The sequence below is a fragment of the Heloderma suspectum genome, chromosome 3, assembly GCF_057233095.1.
Source record: "Heloderma suspectum isolate Gila_16-S chromosome 3, 16-S_ref, whole genome shotgun sequence".
Lineage (NCBI taxonomy): Eukaryota > Metazoa > Chordata > Lepidosauria > Squamata > Helodermatidae > Heloderma > Heloderma suspectum.
The window spans coordinates 59,112,039-59,127,018 of NC_139460.1; the positions used below are offsets into that span (position 1 = coordinate 59,112,039).

General features: G+C 38.8%; 1 protein-coding gene across 1 annotated transcript in view; it reads left to right on the top strand.

Annotated features, from left to right (window-relative positions):
- EPHA3 (EPH receptor A3) overlaps window positions 1–14,980 on the top strand; it is a 357,009-nt gene that overhangs the window by 9,451 nt on the left and 332,578 nt on the right. The window lies entirely within an intron of this gene.

Sequence of the window (14,980 nt, forward strand, 5' to 3'; positions counted from 1 at the left end):
ATCATCATCTTTTAAAAAAAAAAAAATCCAGAACCAAAATAATTTTATCAAAGAATCTTTGTTTACTGAAAAATTCATCCTTCTAGTTTTTTTTTAACTCATTTTACTGTAATTGTCTTCTTTGATTGTTAATCTTGGCCGTTGTATTTCACACCTATTTCCCCTTTTTTCTAACAAGCTTTCTGCATTTATAGACCTTTGTGATCATTACAATTCGTGAGCATTTGAAAATTGCAGTATGTTTTCATAGATGCTTATAGCGTCCTTTTTGCACACTAAGATTAAAAAAAACACCTTTGTGTCCCTTTGCTTCTTCTTAATATCTCTAAAATTTAGCTACCAGAACAACTTTTACACCATTGTTCCTCCCACCAGAATTTTGGGTAGAACTGTTGTTTTCAAGAAGTAGTAAGTGGGTTCAATCCAGACATACTTTGAGAAGATCCACTGAAATTAGTGGGATTTAAGTTGGTCATGTCTTAAGTCCCATAGATTTCAGTGGATCTACTCTAAGTATGATTAAGTCTGGATCCATCCCAGTGTACATAACTCTCCCCCCACCCCAGTGCTGTCTTTTAGCATCATTATGGCTTTTTCTAAGCCTTAACTGCACAAATAGTCGTTTTTCACATTTTTGTTCGGGAGCTGCAGCCGTAGAATACTTCCTGCCTTCAGCGCTGGATATCACTAGAGCAGATTGCACAGTCCTCATTAGTGCTGTGTCAGCCCTATCAGCTGTGCGCCCACACTGAAATACCCCACAGGTAATAAGGTTGGACATGCTGAACTTTATGTCCATTTAGAGCCACCTGCAAATGCTTCATGAGTTACTTGGGTGAGGGACTCAGTTAAGAAACAATCACTTTGGGACACCGAGGTTGTCTTTAGGGTATTGTTGAGTTATGGAGGAAATGAAATAGGGGAGAAAACAGCTTCTCACTAGTGAAGGAAAACCAAATGCACAGTGGGATCTATGTGCATATACTGTTTTTGGATTCTCAGAGAGAAAAGACATTGTGAAATATGAGATATCTGTATTGGGACAGCAAGGTGCTGGAGTAGGAGGCACATGACACATAGAATAGTGGCAGATGGGGTGGGGAAGACTGCAGTAGCCAACAGTACTGCTTATCTTATCTTATGTAATTACTCTGTTTCACATGAGGAAAGCGGGAGAGAATGTATGTGAAATTTTACATGGAAAGGCAGAAAATTAAGCTGGGGCAAATCAGTTTTTTTTTTTTTAATGAATAGCAAAGCACACATGTTCAGAATTAATTACCTCCATAAATTCTGTTAAACAATAAAAATAGCTTCTTGGTGACATCAGCAAGTTGGAAAATAAAACTGGATTCAGCATTAGCATCCTGTTTTCCTCAACATGACACTTAATGGGGATTTCTGATTCTAGCAGCCTGTTTTCTCCCCTCCCTGTGTTCACACCAAAGTATTTAGCTATTTGCCCTTTTAATTTGTTACGTATGAATGAAAAACCCAAGGGCAAGCAGAAGCATTCTTTAATTTGTTTATCTGTAGATCTATCTGTAAGTAAATGTTGGGCCAGGCCTTGTATGGGTAGTTCTTTGAATTGAGTTAGGATAATATTTAACTGTTACGTGTTAACATGCTGTTAAAAGCCTAGTGTTTTGCACAATCCACATTTACACTAGAGCAATAACACTAATACTGTGTATCTGCTCCAGAACAAGTTGTTTGCGACCAGAACAAGTTGTTTGCGAAGTATAGTCCAGGAATTTGTGCAATCATTACAGCCTTTAAGTCTCCTGAAATGTGTTATCTGTTGTTACCGGATACTGTGACTCAGTACAGTGTCATTTGATTATTTGAGTGTAAGTAGTGACTAAAGTGGTTGGATTCTTTAAAAAAGAAACTTGTTTGAAACTGATGTCATCATAACAATTTCCAGAGGGGTAGTCGTGTTAGTCTTTTGCAACAAACACAAAGGGTATTGGGGCAACTTAAAGACTAACAAAGGTATTATGGCATAAGCCTTTGTAGACTAGAGTCAACTTTGTCAGATAAAGTTGACTCTAGTCCATGAAAGGTTATGCCATAATATATTTGTTAGTCTTTAAGATGCCCCAAGACTCTTTGATGCCATAATGAGGCCTATTGGAAAACTGCATCTGTGGACATCTGGCTGTTTAAGACCACCATGTTCAACAGTGGAAGTTTTAAGAAAGTTCTGTAACTTTCTCTTTCTTCCCATGCCCCAGCTTCTCAGGCCTCCCCTCACTCCCTCATTGTTGGGAGGGAGTTCATTTGTTATTATTTAATACCTATTCCATCAGCTTGTTAGCACTATTGGGATCCCTTACTCCTTCTTCGTCTCACATAAGCCTTAAGGTTTTGGCTTCCAAAGAGATGCTCACCTATTTTCAAAGCCATTATAAACTGCTCATGTTAGGTATGCCCAGTATTAGAGCCAGACTGGAATAACTTCCAAAGAGACAGAGCGAGAGAGCAAGAGCACGAGCATGTGTGTGTGTGCACAATTGTGATTAGAGAATTTCCCATTAATTTGGATATCAACCTAGGAGGTGTGGGGACCACTCATTGTGTCTTGCAAAATAATTTGCATGGATAAGGAGTCAGACATGGGATCTCAACGATCAAATTCAAATGGTTCTCATCTCTCAGACACAGTCTTCTTCTACTGGATAATAATGATGGTATTTGAATTTCTGAAAAGCCTAACTGAAAAGAGCAAGGGGGCAAAGAATGCTCCCAAAGTGGCAAAAAACAAGAGTATTTTCTTCTGGTATTTAAAAACAGAACAATGTGCAATGCAATTAAGTTAGAGGCAATAAAATACCTAAAATCACAGAATAATGGGCTCAAGTTACAGGAAGCCAGATTCCAGATGAACATCAGGAAAAACTTCCTGACGGTTAGAGCAATACGACAATGGAACCAATTACCTAGGGAGGTGGTCGGCTTTCCCACACTGGAGGCATTCACGATGAAGCTGGACAGCCATCTGTCAGGGATGCTCTGACTTGGATTCCTGCATTGAGCAGGGGGTTGGACTCGATGGCCTTGTAGGCCCCTTCCAACCCTACTATTCTATGATTCTATGAAAAGTACTTCAGTAAAACTATTAATTTTCTTTTCTGGAACAACTGAATGTCTCAGACTACTTCTGCACTGAAATTATCGGAAGGTGAAATTATTCATTTTGGAGGTTTATAGCATCACATTCTGGTTTCTTCTTTCGACACCATATTAATATCATAGACACAAATTCATAAAGTCTGATTAAATATATTTAGATTTGGACAATCATGTACTGGCTATACAAAAACATGTTAGAGTATCAAACAACATGTGCCTATATGTTTTAAGGCATAATCTACAATTGTAATCTTCTCTAACTTTACACCGGAAGGGTAAAACAGTGCAGTCCTATTCCCAATTACCTGGGAGTAAGACCCATTGAACTCAATGGGACTAACTTCTGAGTAGACATATAGGATTGCACTGTAAATAACTTCAAGTGTTAGCAGACACTTAAACTGAGTTTTCTGTATAAGAAAGAAAAGAATGTGTCCTAGGCCATGGTTTCTCAAACACCAGAGCAAGACCTGGGCCCAGGTTTTTAGGATTGCTTCATACTGATTCCTAAAACAGAATCTGAATCTGATAATACTTTAGTTTTAATGTTAGTAGATAACTATGTACTACCAATGCCATTTTTCTCTTCATGGCTGAAAAAGTATGATCACATGTGTGAATTTGGGATCCTGGTGTTATGCTTCTCACATGTAGATTGCTTGTGTGAGCAGATTAAAAACAATAACACATGTTGGCTGCTGACATCATCTGAACTGTTTACAAGAGGTAAAAGAGAGGAACACAAGACCTTTGTGATGTATCTGTTAGTTGGCTGTACTATTACATTTTAAAGGTGGGGTTTCAAAATACTTTGAGTGCTGCTGTACATAAAATACTGCATGCTACATAGAAAACTAGCATGTTCAGGAGAAAGTTCTAGGGAAGTTCTTTTCTAACTGAAATGCTTAAAAAAGGTGTGAGGAGTATTTTATGAAGAATCCAATACTCCCCCAGTGGACATCTAAAACCACAAGAGATAACATGAAGTAGGGGTTTGGGACATTATTGTAGCTATCAATGTATGTTGAAGCTAAGCAAGGTTCAGATGTTTCGTAAGACCTTATTCAATGTGGCATAAGGGAATTCATGATGGCAATGGATTTTACATGGTTTTGAATCATTTAAATTGGGATATTTGGTATGCTTTTAAGGCTGTTGGTACCAAAGCAGAATTTCTGAGATTGGATGGGTTCAAAAGTATGTATAAAGGAAATACATTTCTTGAAGAAAGCAATTGCACTAGGTCCTGGTGCTTCAGTTGTTTTCATGTTTCCCTGTCCTGGACTCCTAGCACTCAAGCTGGTTGAAAAACCACCTACCTCCTACCGAAGTCTCAGGCATGAAATCAACTCAGTTCTGAGTGTTCCCACTCTACGTGCTTGTGGTTCAGCAAGTTCATCTTGCACGGGATTGGGCCATTCGTTATGTTCACCTCCCTCCCCCTCCTGCTTTATTTCAGTGCTTGAAAGCAGTACTGGATTTTTGTACTTCAGGTTTGCCAAGAAATTGTCCTGACTTTGATTAAGCAGAGCCGTGAAAATATTTTCTCATAAATGGGAGAAGAGGGGGTAGAAAGAGTGGGAAGGGTAGGTGAAGTGTTGAAATAAAGGCAACAGGTGCGGGGTGGCTGGGGGGGGGGAATTTGCTGAGACTCCTCATTCTTTCTGCCGTTAGTGTTCCAACTGACTCTACTGTTCCAGCTGCTGGTGCCTTATATCCTAGTGGAGAAGGAGATTGCTCATGTCTAGCTATTTGGAAAGACGGTTGAGTCTGAAGAACAAGTATTCTGTGCTTTATGGTGTTAAGAACAGCCAGATAACAGCCTTGCAGTATGAGGCTCGAAATGCACTCATCTACACTTATGAAATAGGGATTTCTCTTTACTTCACATCTTTATCTGTCCAAATCAGACATTCTATTACAGGCAAATGTGGCATTTTTTAAACTTTTGTGTGAAGTTCCCAGATCATATGTTCAACACAAGGGGGCATTTTACATTTGGAATCTTTGAGTTAAGGAACAACTGTTAACACTATGGAAACATGGAAGTAAAAGACACTTGGGTATAATGGGAACAGAGTACTCTCGTAGCTCTTAGAAAAAGGACCATCTGACAACACTATTGAGAAGCAATGTCAGTTTGGTAGTGAAAATAATGATTTAGATACATTTCTGACATTCATTCTCATTGTTTGGAAAAATGTTGCTCTGGTAGAACTCGTTGCTTATGGAAAAACAACAAAGAGTCTTGTGGCACCTTAGAGAGCAATCCTGCGGCCCTTAGACACTGTCTGGGATGCCATTGGAAGCTGCAGACCACCTCCTCTGCACCCATAGACAGACCAAGCTAGGAGCACAGGAGGAGATCTGGTCATGGATCTTCCCTTCCCCACTCTCTCCTCCTTCCCAGCCACTGCGGAAAGCTTCTCTTACAAGGTCACAACGGAAACCTCATAAGAGAAGTTGAAGAGGCGGTGTCCTGGGGGGAGGGGAGGGGAGAGGAGAGGAGAGGCCACGATACGCAGTATTCTGTGGATTCTGCAGTCCCTCCCTACCCGTTGAAAGGTAAGTCAGCTAAATGGGTTCAGGGTCTCGTCTAGCTGCTTTCTGCATTTTAAATGGAGGAACGGAGGCAAAATCGCTTCCGTCCTCCTCCCTCCCTGCTTGGCTCTTGCCGGCAGGGCACAGGATAGGCGGAGGATTCTGAACTTGGAGCCCTCTGTCTATCCGGAGTGCAACCCATAGGATTGCGTCCTGAAAGACTTACAAATTATTTTGGCATAATCTTTCATGGACACTGCCCAAAACCTATGCCAGAATGATTGTTAGTCTTTAACTTGCCACAAGACACTTCGTTGTTTTTGCTGCAACAGACTACGATGGCTGCCCCTTTGGAAATCTTTGCTTATGGCTTTCTTGTGCTATGGAGTTCACATTTCTCAACTATCCTTTAACTTGGGCCCAGTTCTGCAAGGACATATGAAAGGAGACTCTTACCATCAAGGTTATCTACTTCAGTTGCAGCTCCTGAGGCGAAAGGAAATTGCTTCATTGAGTTAAAGCTGCTCTTGGTGGGTAAGAGGGCTGTGGAAGTAGGCAGCTGTAGGAACCGCGTTACCCTTTGACTGATCCAAGTCAGTTATTTCCATGGGCAATGACACATTAATGTACTGTTGTGGTAACTTTGTGTTAACCGTTCTCCCAGTGAATTGTTTGTAAGACTGCCAGATAATTCATATGGAAGTACAAGAGTTGGCATAGGATGGTGGGTGTGCTTTCTGGGTCAGGGAATGAGACTAGACAGGTGAGTCCCAGACAAAGGCAGAATACCATTTCGTTGATCTCTGTGGTCAAATATTTGTAAGCTGCTATGGTAATTGACTGCCATCTTGTTTGCTTGTTGAGCTGTCTGTCTTTTTTCTGCTGTTAGGAAAAAAATAGATATCAGCACTTTATGAATATTAACCAGGAGGGTTGCCACCAAAGTAACAGATCTGATCAGCATGTGTATAGCAAGTCAGTTTTTACATGACATGTTGACATTTCACCTACTGAAATGCATTTCTGTAAAATAAATGTTTGTTAGGTAGCTAGATATCTGAATGTAATTGGGCCATTACAATTTAATGACAGTAATTCTGAAGATGAGTTAATACAGAATTCATAAACAATTCTTAACTTTCTTGTATAATAGATTACTACCATTTGCTTGTTTTTTGTGCTGTACCACATTTTCTTACTACTTATGGCCTAAGGCTTCTGAATTAAAACACATTTCCTTCTGCATTCCTACATACACAAAACAAAATAACAGATATGTGGGGAAGGAAGAGGGAAAGAATGTACAAGATTCTGAGTAGCTGTTCCTAGGGTTTGTGCATGATCTGTGTCACTGAAATGCATACACACATGTGGAAGAACCATGCATATAGCTGGGAGGATGCTTTGAAGTTTTCACTATAGTGCTAGCATGCTTAAGATGCAAGCCACTTTTATTTTACATTTTAATCACTGTAATTCATTGCCTGATTTTCTGGATGCAGGATTAGTTCCTTATATTCAGAAAAGGTTACAAACCCTCTCTGCAAATAGGTTTTATCTCAGACTTTATAGGAAATAGACAACGATCTTGTGGCATTGATGCTTTTCCTTGACTGATTTTCAGCTATGCAGCCTAGGTGAAAGCAAATTGGATTTGTCCTCCTTTCCACCCATCCCAATCTGCCAGAAGGCTAGAAGCATCTCAGAGCCCCCAAAATTCTTCATGCTTCTTGAACTTGCTTAAAATAGTCCAGAGCTCATGACAAAAATGAGTTTCAACTTTTTGCTGTCAATGGATTAAGAGCCATGAACAGTCTACATGGTCTAGAACATGTTATTTTCTGCACCTCCTCACCCCTGACATTTGGATTACCAGTTCTAATTTCAATAATAAGGCTGTGGAAATGTGGTCTTCTATAATATGGGATGTGCATTATAATACGGGATGTTGGACAGGCTAAATCGACATATTCCCTGCACTGTGGTTTGCTGGGAAGGAAAGGAAACAAAGATGGAGACCTGGAGCTATACGCAGCTGTACTCAGCAGAAATAGCTGTACTCGGCAGAAATCCTCCAGTAATTTGAAGATGGATTATGGTCCATTTTTTGTTGTTCAATATGTTACATGAACACCTGCCTGTTTTGAATGCAGGTTTGTACACAAAGGTGAAGATTGGAGACTTGGGTCGGTCTTCTGTTAGCTTCTTTTTCTTTAAAGGTGGTAATTCAGTGATGCTGCATTAGCTATCCCTGTAAGATTAAAAGCATGGTATAGAACTGTTTTCGCAAGAATTTCTATAGTACTGGATAACATTCAGGATAATGTCTCCCCCGCTCTCTCTATTTTTTTATGTACGGATGCAGCTGGTTCTTGGTGGGTGGCTAGGCATGGTGAGGAAGAGATGTGTCTTCAGAATCGCAAAGTCCTAAACTGTCTCTTGGTGGGTATACTTCTGAAAATCACAGTGTAGGTGCAACTGTGAATTGCTGAACCTCTAACTCTCTTTTATGTACACGAATAGCGAGTTGCCTTAAAAGGAGCAAACACTCAGCTTTGATTGCATTATTGAGTGAATGTATCAAAGACACTGGGTGCAAGCTGGCCCATGCGGTCTATAACTGTATATCAGCTTGTGAGTAGTCTCCACGTTGTCCCACCCCAAAACCAAAGCCTGGCAGGATTTTGGCCTCAAAGTGCCTTCTGGGCTTCCCAGATTTGCATGACATGTTTCAATTATGGGTATCTTCATTTTTTTTGTCTTGGATAGCAAAACTCAGTTTTCCCCTTTGTTAGCATTTTTTCCATAACGCAATTTAGCTTATGGATTTAGCTTCCAAATTAACAGTTAGTTCTTTAACGAAAGAAACCAAATAGGTATTTGACCTCCCCTGCACCTTGACAAATGTGCTTGGCGATTAAAAATAACATATCTTCTCAGTGAACATCTTGATTTTTTTCTGCACTAAAAAGGAATTCTTAACGTTTGACTGTTGTCAACTTTTTTGTATTACACGACTGAAAAGTTAATCATCAGAAGGAACTTAAACAAGAGTGAACTCTATGGTTTGCTTTTACTCATTTAGATTTTTATCTCATCCTATCCTGCTTCAGGGCAAATTTTAAATATGTAACATATGAGTTAGGTAAAAATCCCACAGAATCCAAGCTAGATTAACGTTCCAATACATCTTTAAAAAATAAATAAATAAAACTTAAAAAAAACCAGTTATAGTAACTTTTTAGAAATGAAAGTTTTAAATGAAATCCTAATTTATTACAAGCAAATATGTTAAAATCTACACTTAAAATATTTTAAAACAATCATTGAGCAGGTGGCGTTAAATACTTTTTTATGTGAGAAAGAACAACAGGGAAAAATACTTGTTTTCAGAGGATTATAAATTGCACAAGTAGGACACAATCCTATACAAACTTGCCTGAGAGTAACTGCCACTGAATTCAATGGCATCTATCTCTGAATAGAAATGTGTAGGATTGCACTGTTAGTCATGTATTGATTTGATTATTATGAAAGTTCTGCTGGACCTGGTAGAGATTCCAAAGTCAAGTTATCTCAAGCATTTAGATCCATGATCACCGAGCCCATCTGCTCTGGTAGGGAAGCAGCTATAGGCAGAAATAGCAGCTTCCCTTCTGAGACAATTAGTAGTTTCTGAGAGGGTTATTTTGTTGGGAAAATAGCACAGGAGGAGGGTTAAACACCTTTCCCGGCCCAACCCCATGTTCTTGATCTAGATTGAACCTTGAGCAGCTATTTTTTAGAGATACACAAATCTAGTAGTTCATTTAACATATTACCAAGTTTTGCCTAGCTGACCTTTTGGATGTGTGTGTGTGTGTGTGTATTCTTGTATGTGTATTGAGAGAGATGAACAAAAATATATTTTGTTTCTAAGCTGCTATAAGGGCCAAACTAGATGTGAGATGTGTGATCAAACTCCCCAAGTTTTCAGTAAAAACAATAACAATAAGCAGCCTCATGAAGCTGCTTTAAAGGTTGGGAAAGTGGGGCCAGGGCAGGAATTTTAAGTCTTTTGACTTGTTGTTGTTGTTGTTGTTGTTGTTGTTGTTCAGTCGTTAAGTCATGTCCGACTCTTCATGACCCCATGGACCATAGCACGCCAGGCCTTCCTGTCCTGCGCTCTCTCCTGGAGTGTGCTCAAGTTCATATTCATTGCATCGGTGATGCTATCTAGCCATCTCATGCTCTGCCGTCCCCTTCTCCTTTTGCCTTAATCTAAATCATCCCTCCCCCTGCATGTTGCTGTTATGACGGGAAAACACACAGGTACCCACATATTTTTATCAAGGAACTAATAGCATTGGAAAGGGGAAGATTTAGATTGCAGGACATGGCAAAATGGTTAACTTTCCCAAACTTCAAAATATGAGGCTGTTAATTAGTGTTTCTTTTCCTTTTAAAAAGGAGGTGATCAATATCATGCCTACTTTGGCCCTAACTCTACAGGGCTACGTGGCCAAAAGAGTTTGGTTTAAGTTCCTAGTTTTTTAAAATAACTTTGGATCCAAATTAACAGAACAATCCCAACCACAAAATCTGTTTGGTGGGTGGGTGGGCAGTTAAGATGGGATGGAACCACTCTCCTAGCGGTGGAGAGGAGCTGTGCCAGCAGGGAACTGTGGTTTGTTTAAAAATGGGAAGGGATGCTTCTAATTTCCTTATGGTTGTGAAAGAGGAGAAAGAGTGAGGGTACAAGCCCAGGGCTCCCTGTGGTTCATTCACATAGCAGGAAATCATAGTTTCCTGTTACATCTGAACTGGGCTACTCACTGTGGAAGACGTCTGCTCCCTGCCTTGTGACAGGTGAGATAGCCTTTTGTTGCATTCTGATACTACAATTTTATGAACGTGTCTGAAGTTTCACCTAATTCTCTTTGTGAAAACTCAGAAATGGCTCGAAATTCCAGTTAAGTACCTGAATAAGCAGTCTTTGGTACACTGCTTAGCAGTTCCTAATAACAGAGGTCTTGTTTGTTCTGTGGTTTGGACTGAAATGCCGTAAATAACTTACACAGGTTTTCACTTTTCAGTCATGTGTGCTGTGTTTCTATTTCAAGTTCCAAAATGAGACTCATCCTTCTGACATGGCATAAACCTGTACTGAGGCAGCTCATTATGGGTTCTCTTAAATGGTAAAGTTGGCTACTGCAGAGCCCGCAGTAGCCAAACTGGAAGCAGAACTCTTAGAAAAGAACACGTTAATAATAGGCAATGTTGTTGGTATGGTGCAATGGGCCATAAATAGTGATGGCGTGCTGTGCTGCGGGCAAACCTGTTTTTTAAAATTCTGTGATGGGAAGGGAGCCAGGTTATTTTCTTTGCTGGGATTTGCAAATCATGCCGCCCAATCCTGTTCATGTTTACTCAGAAATAAGTCCTACTGATTTCAGTGGGACTTTCCCCCAAGTAAGTGAACAGAATTCTAGCTTAACTCATTTTTGTAGGGCTCTGCAGTGAATTTGTTGGGCTCTAAGTTTCAGCGTTGACACTTATATTCTGCTGCATTGTTCTAGGATTAACCAAGATGAACTGCTTTACTACTCTTGTACTGTTTTTCACTGCACATTTTGAAAAACACTAACTAAATGTAATGTAACAATAGCTGTATTTAGGTGATTCCACATATCCTGCATCATGTTATCCTGTACAAGCATTATCTATAGGCTTTAGACCACTATGTTTTGTATTTCATCAGTCTTTGATTTTGTAGTAAGAAATAGAGCAGGGATTCCCAATGCGGTGCCTGCAGGCACCATAGCACTCATGGTGACCTCCAACGGTGCCCACAAAGCTCTCCTCTCTCTGCCCCTTTTAAAAATTGTTTTAAGAAAAGTCTTGGAAAGCATTAGGGCAGTCTCCTTTCTCTCTCTTTCTAGCATCTAGCCTTGCTTGTTCATGCCCCTCTATGCCTTTGCCTTTTTATTTTCCCCTCCCTCCGAGCTTCACTATTTCTCTCCCCACCCCCACACCTCTTTAGCTCACTTTTGATTAGCCAGGCCCCCATGGCAGCCATTATGTGACTAGACACATCCTCTGTGGGAGCCATTTTCTGGTGGCACCCACAGCAGTTTCTCAAATTCCCAGATGTGCCTACGAGTCAAAAGAGGTTGGGCCCCCCTGAAATAGAGCATGCATTCTGAAAATGTAGGTGTGGCACTGAAAATCCTCCTTGTCCCACTGCACTCCATGCCTGATCATCACAACTAACATTCCATTTAGTACAAGAGGGAGCTGCACCAAAACTTTGCCATGTGGAGTGCTGCTTTTTAGGATTCCAGCACTCCATTCCATTCCCCCACTCCTTGTTTTTTGTTCTCCCCCATCACTGTCAGTCAGTATCATGTGGCCACTGAGCATGCACAGTCATCATCAGACTTTTTTGGAGGGTCATTCTTTAGCATTTTTTACCTAAATAATTTTTTTCTTGGGGCTCCCTTAAGCTTGTTGGTTCCTCCCTCTTGTGCTTGAGTGATGCCATTTTGGCTACACTCACAGCCTAAATATTGGAAATAGAAGGAACTATGTGTTTTGTGCTGTAGTCCTGGCTTCTCTTATAACATAAACATGATATACTGCTGGGTGCCAAATTAGAGGAGTATTAAACGTTCAATTTTCAAACTTCTACAGTAATTAAGACATCTCGGAGTAAGCGTGTGTGAAATGTCAGCCTTTTATCTGGTGTGGAAATACCTTAACTATTTCAGGGCGAGAGATATAGTAAAACAAAACAAATAACATTTTCAGATATTTCTACAAGTAACCAAAGTTTAATGTTCTATGAGTGTTCCAAAGGTCACCTTTTCTAGGCATTGAGGCAGTATTTTAACAATTTTGGTATACATTCCCCCACCCCCAAGTTATTCTGAGTAAGAAAACTTTTTATAGGTTGGTATCTTTTTGTGAATTTAATTTCAGGACTAAGTATAATGTTTGGCAAGTTTTAGAATCTTTCATAATTTAGTCAATTACAGTACATGTGACAAAGGCATTACTTAGGTTGTGAATATTTCATAGGATGCATTCAGTGCATTTTACGTTGTTACTCTTATGAAACACCAGGTCTGCCCACTTTCAATGTCGGTAATATTTTAAAAGTTAATTGGATCACCTTTGCAAAACTAGAATGTTTTCTTATCGCAACATCTCCCATAGATTTGTTAAAGCTAATGAAAATATTTAACTATGTAAGTAATATGTAGTGCACACCTAGGCATGTCTACTCAGAAGTAAGTCCTGTTGAGTTCAGTGGAACTTACTCCCAGGTAAAGGTGTATAGGATTGCAGCCTTAAATAACTTAATATCATAATGAATTATATGTCATCATCTCCTTGGTGTTGTTACCTGTTCAAAATGTATTGTATAAAGGTGTATAATTGTTGCAGTCTCCCTTTATATTTTTTGTGTAATAAAATACAACACTAACTTACACAAATATTTAATTATGTGGGTCAGTAGCCTTTCTGTATTCTGTCATTTGCTATTTTTCTTAACCCAGTATTAATTGCTTGTAAAAATGTTTGTTTAGCCAACAAATACTTAAGCTACATCTTTTTCTAGTTAATCCACTGTTGCCCCTAAACTTTGTATTTACGTGAACAGCCTTTTCCTCAGATACTTCATACAATGATGGATCATGTTGTGACACAGTGTCCATTTATATCAATCATTTCCTCTTATGTGCCTTTGAAAACTCCATTGAGATTGTTGGGAAAACTAATCTAATTGTACTACCAAGATTGTTGTGTGTTGAGTTTTATGGAAGGTGATAGGAATGGGATCCTGGAATTCCCTTGACACAAATGTAAGGTCTATTAGGCAAAATATTTAGATTATAAAATGTTACTAGGGAAAACTAATTAACTGAGCTACTCCTTAACAGTGGGTTAGAGAGATAATTCTGCTCTTTCACTTAAGTCATATTTTTGGTATATTTCTTCAGTACTGGAGATTTCTCCCCCTGGCCTCTGCGCTGGAATATCAAAGCCAATATAAAATGCTTTCAGTACACAGAAGCTCTTTAAGTAATTAACTTTGATCAGATCCACAGATCTTTTGTTTTACCATTTTTAGGAATTTCTTGAAATTTTATTCACTTCTCCATTTAAAAGGTTTCTGACCCTTGAAAATGATCTTGAGATTCGTTGAAAGTGTATTTCTGTGCATACAAATATATGAATGGAATTCTGAATATTGTACAAGCTATAGGATTTATAGCATATGCAGTCATTTTTTATGTCTTTAGAATTTACTTTCAATAATTATGTTGTATTTCTTCTTTGTGTGTTTAAAAACATTACAAGTTCAGTACATAATTAATTAAAATATGATTAGTTAAAATATGTAGCTGTAAAGGAAATTCCTCATTTTAGTTGACTTATTCCTTAAGAGATAATAATTTAGGGAGAAACATTTATTTTGTAACTCTGTGTTGAGAGAGCATTAGTTTACCCATTATGATAGGATTCTAACAGTTCAATTGCTGTAGAATGAGAGTTGTCATTCCAATTATATTCATGATGGTTCTAAAGCTTGGCTCTAAAACGGAAATATTAGAGGATAATATTAAATCTTTGCATACAAAGATACAATATTCTTATTTATGTATTAATAATTCTTATTACTTTGTGCCAATCTGGAAACTATCACAATTATTTTTTGTCCATTGAAAAATGAACAAGCAATTTATGGAATCATGTGATCATTCAACAGCAATCAGGTCAATATGCTTATTGTGAGAAATTGCAGACACATCATTTTTTTTAGCAGGCATTGGCCAAATGTAGATTTTACTGGATCTGTTTTCAACATTAATTCCAGAGTTTCAAAAGGTACTTAATTGAATTTGCAATTTACACTTCAAACATGCTTCAAAATACCAGATCTGGTCTTTCCTGATGGAAGATCAGAAGACTGTTAAAAGGCTTGAGGTTATCTAGGAAAGAAAATTCATATTTAAAAACTTTACTTGAAGTTTCAGGGTGTGTGTGTGTGTTTTAAAGAACCTGTCTAATCCATATACCATGCAGCATCTCAAGATATGCATAAATGAATTAGGTAGAAAGTAGAAAGGCAAAGCCTGGGGCCAGTATTAATTATTATATATGTCACATTATAGTTGCAAATTAAAAACTCTCTTTTAAACTACAATTTGAATATTGTTGCATGTCTCACCTGTGTATTTACTTGTGCTCATTGAACCAAGTTTCAGACATGTTAGGTGAGGGGGAAAAACTGGCATGTGTGAAGCTGATAAGAACT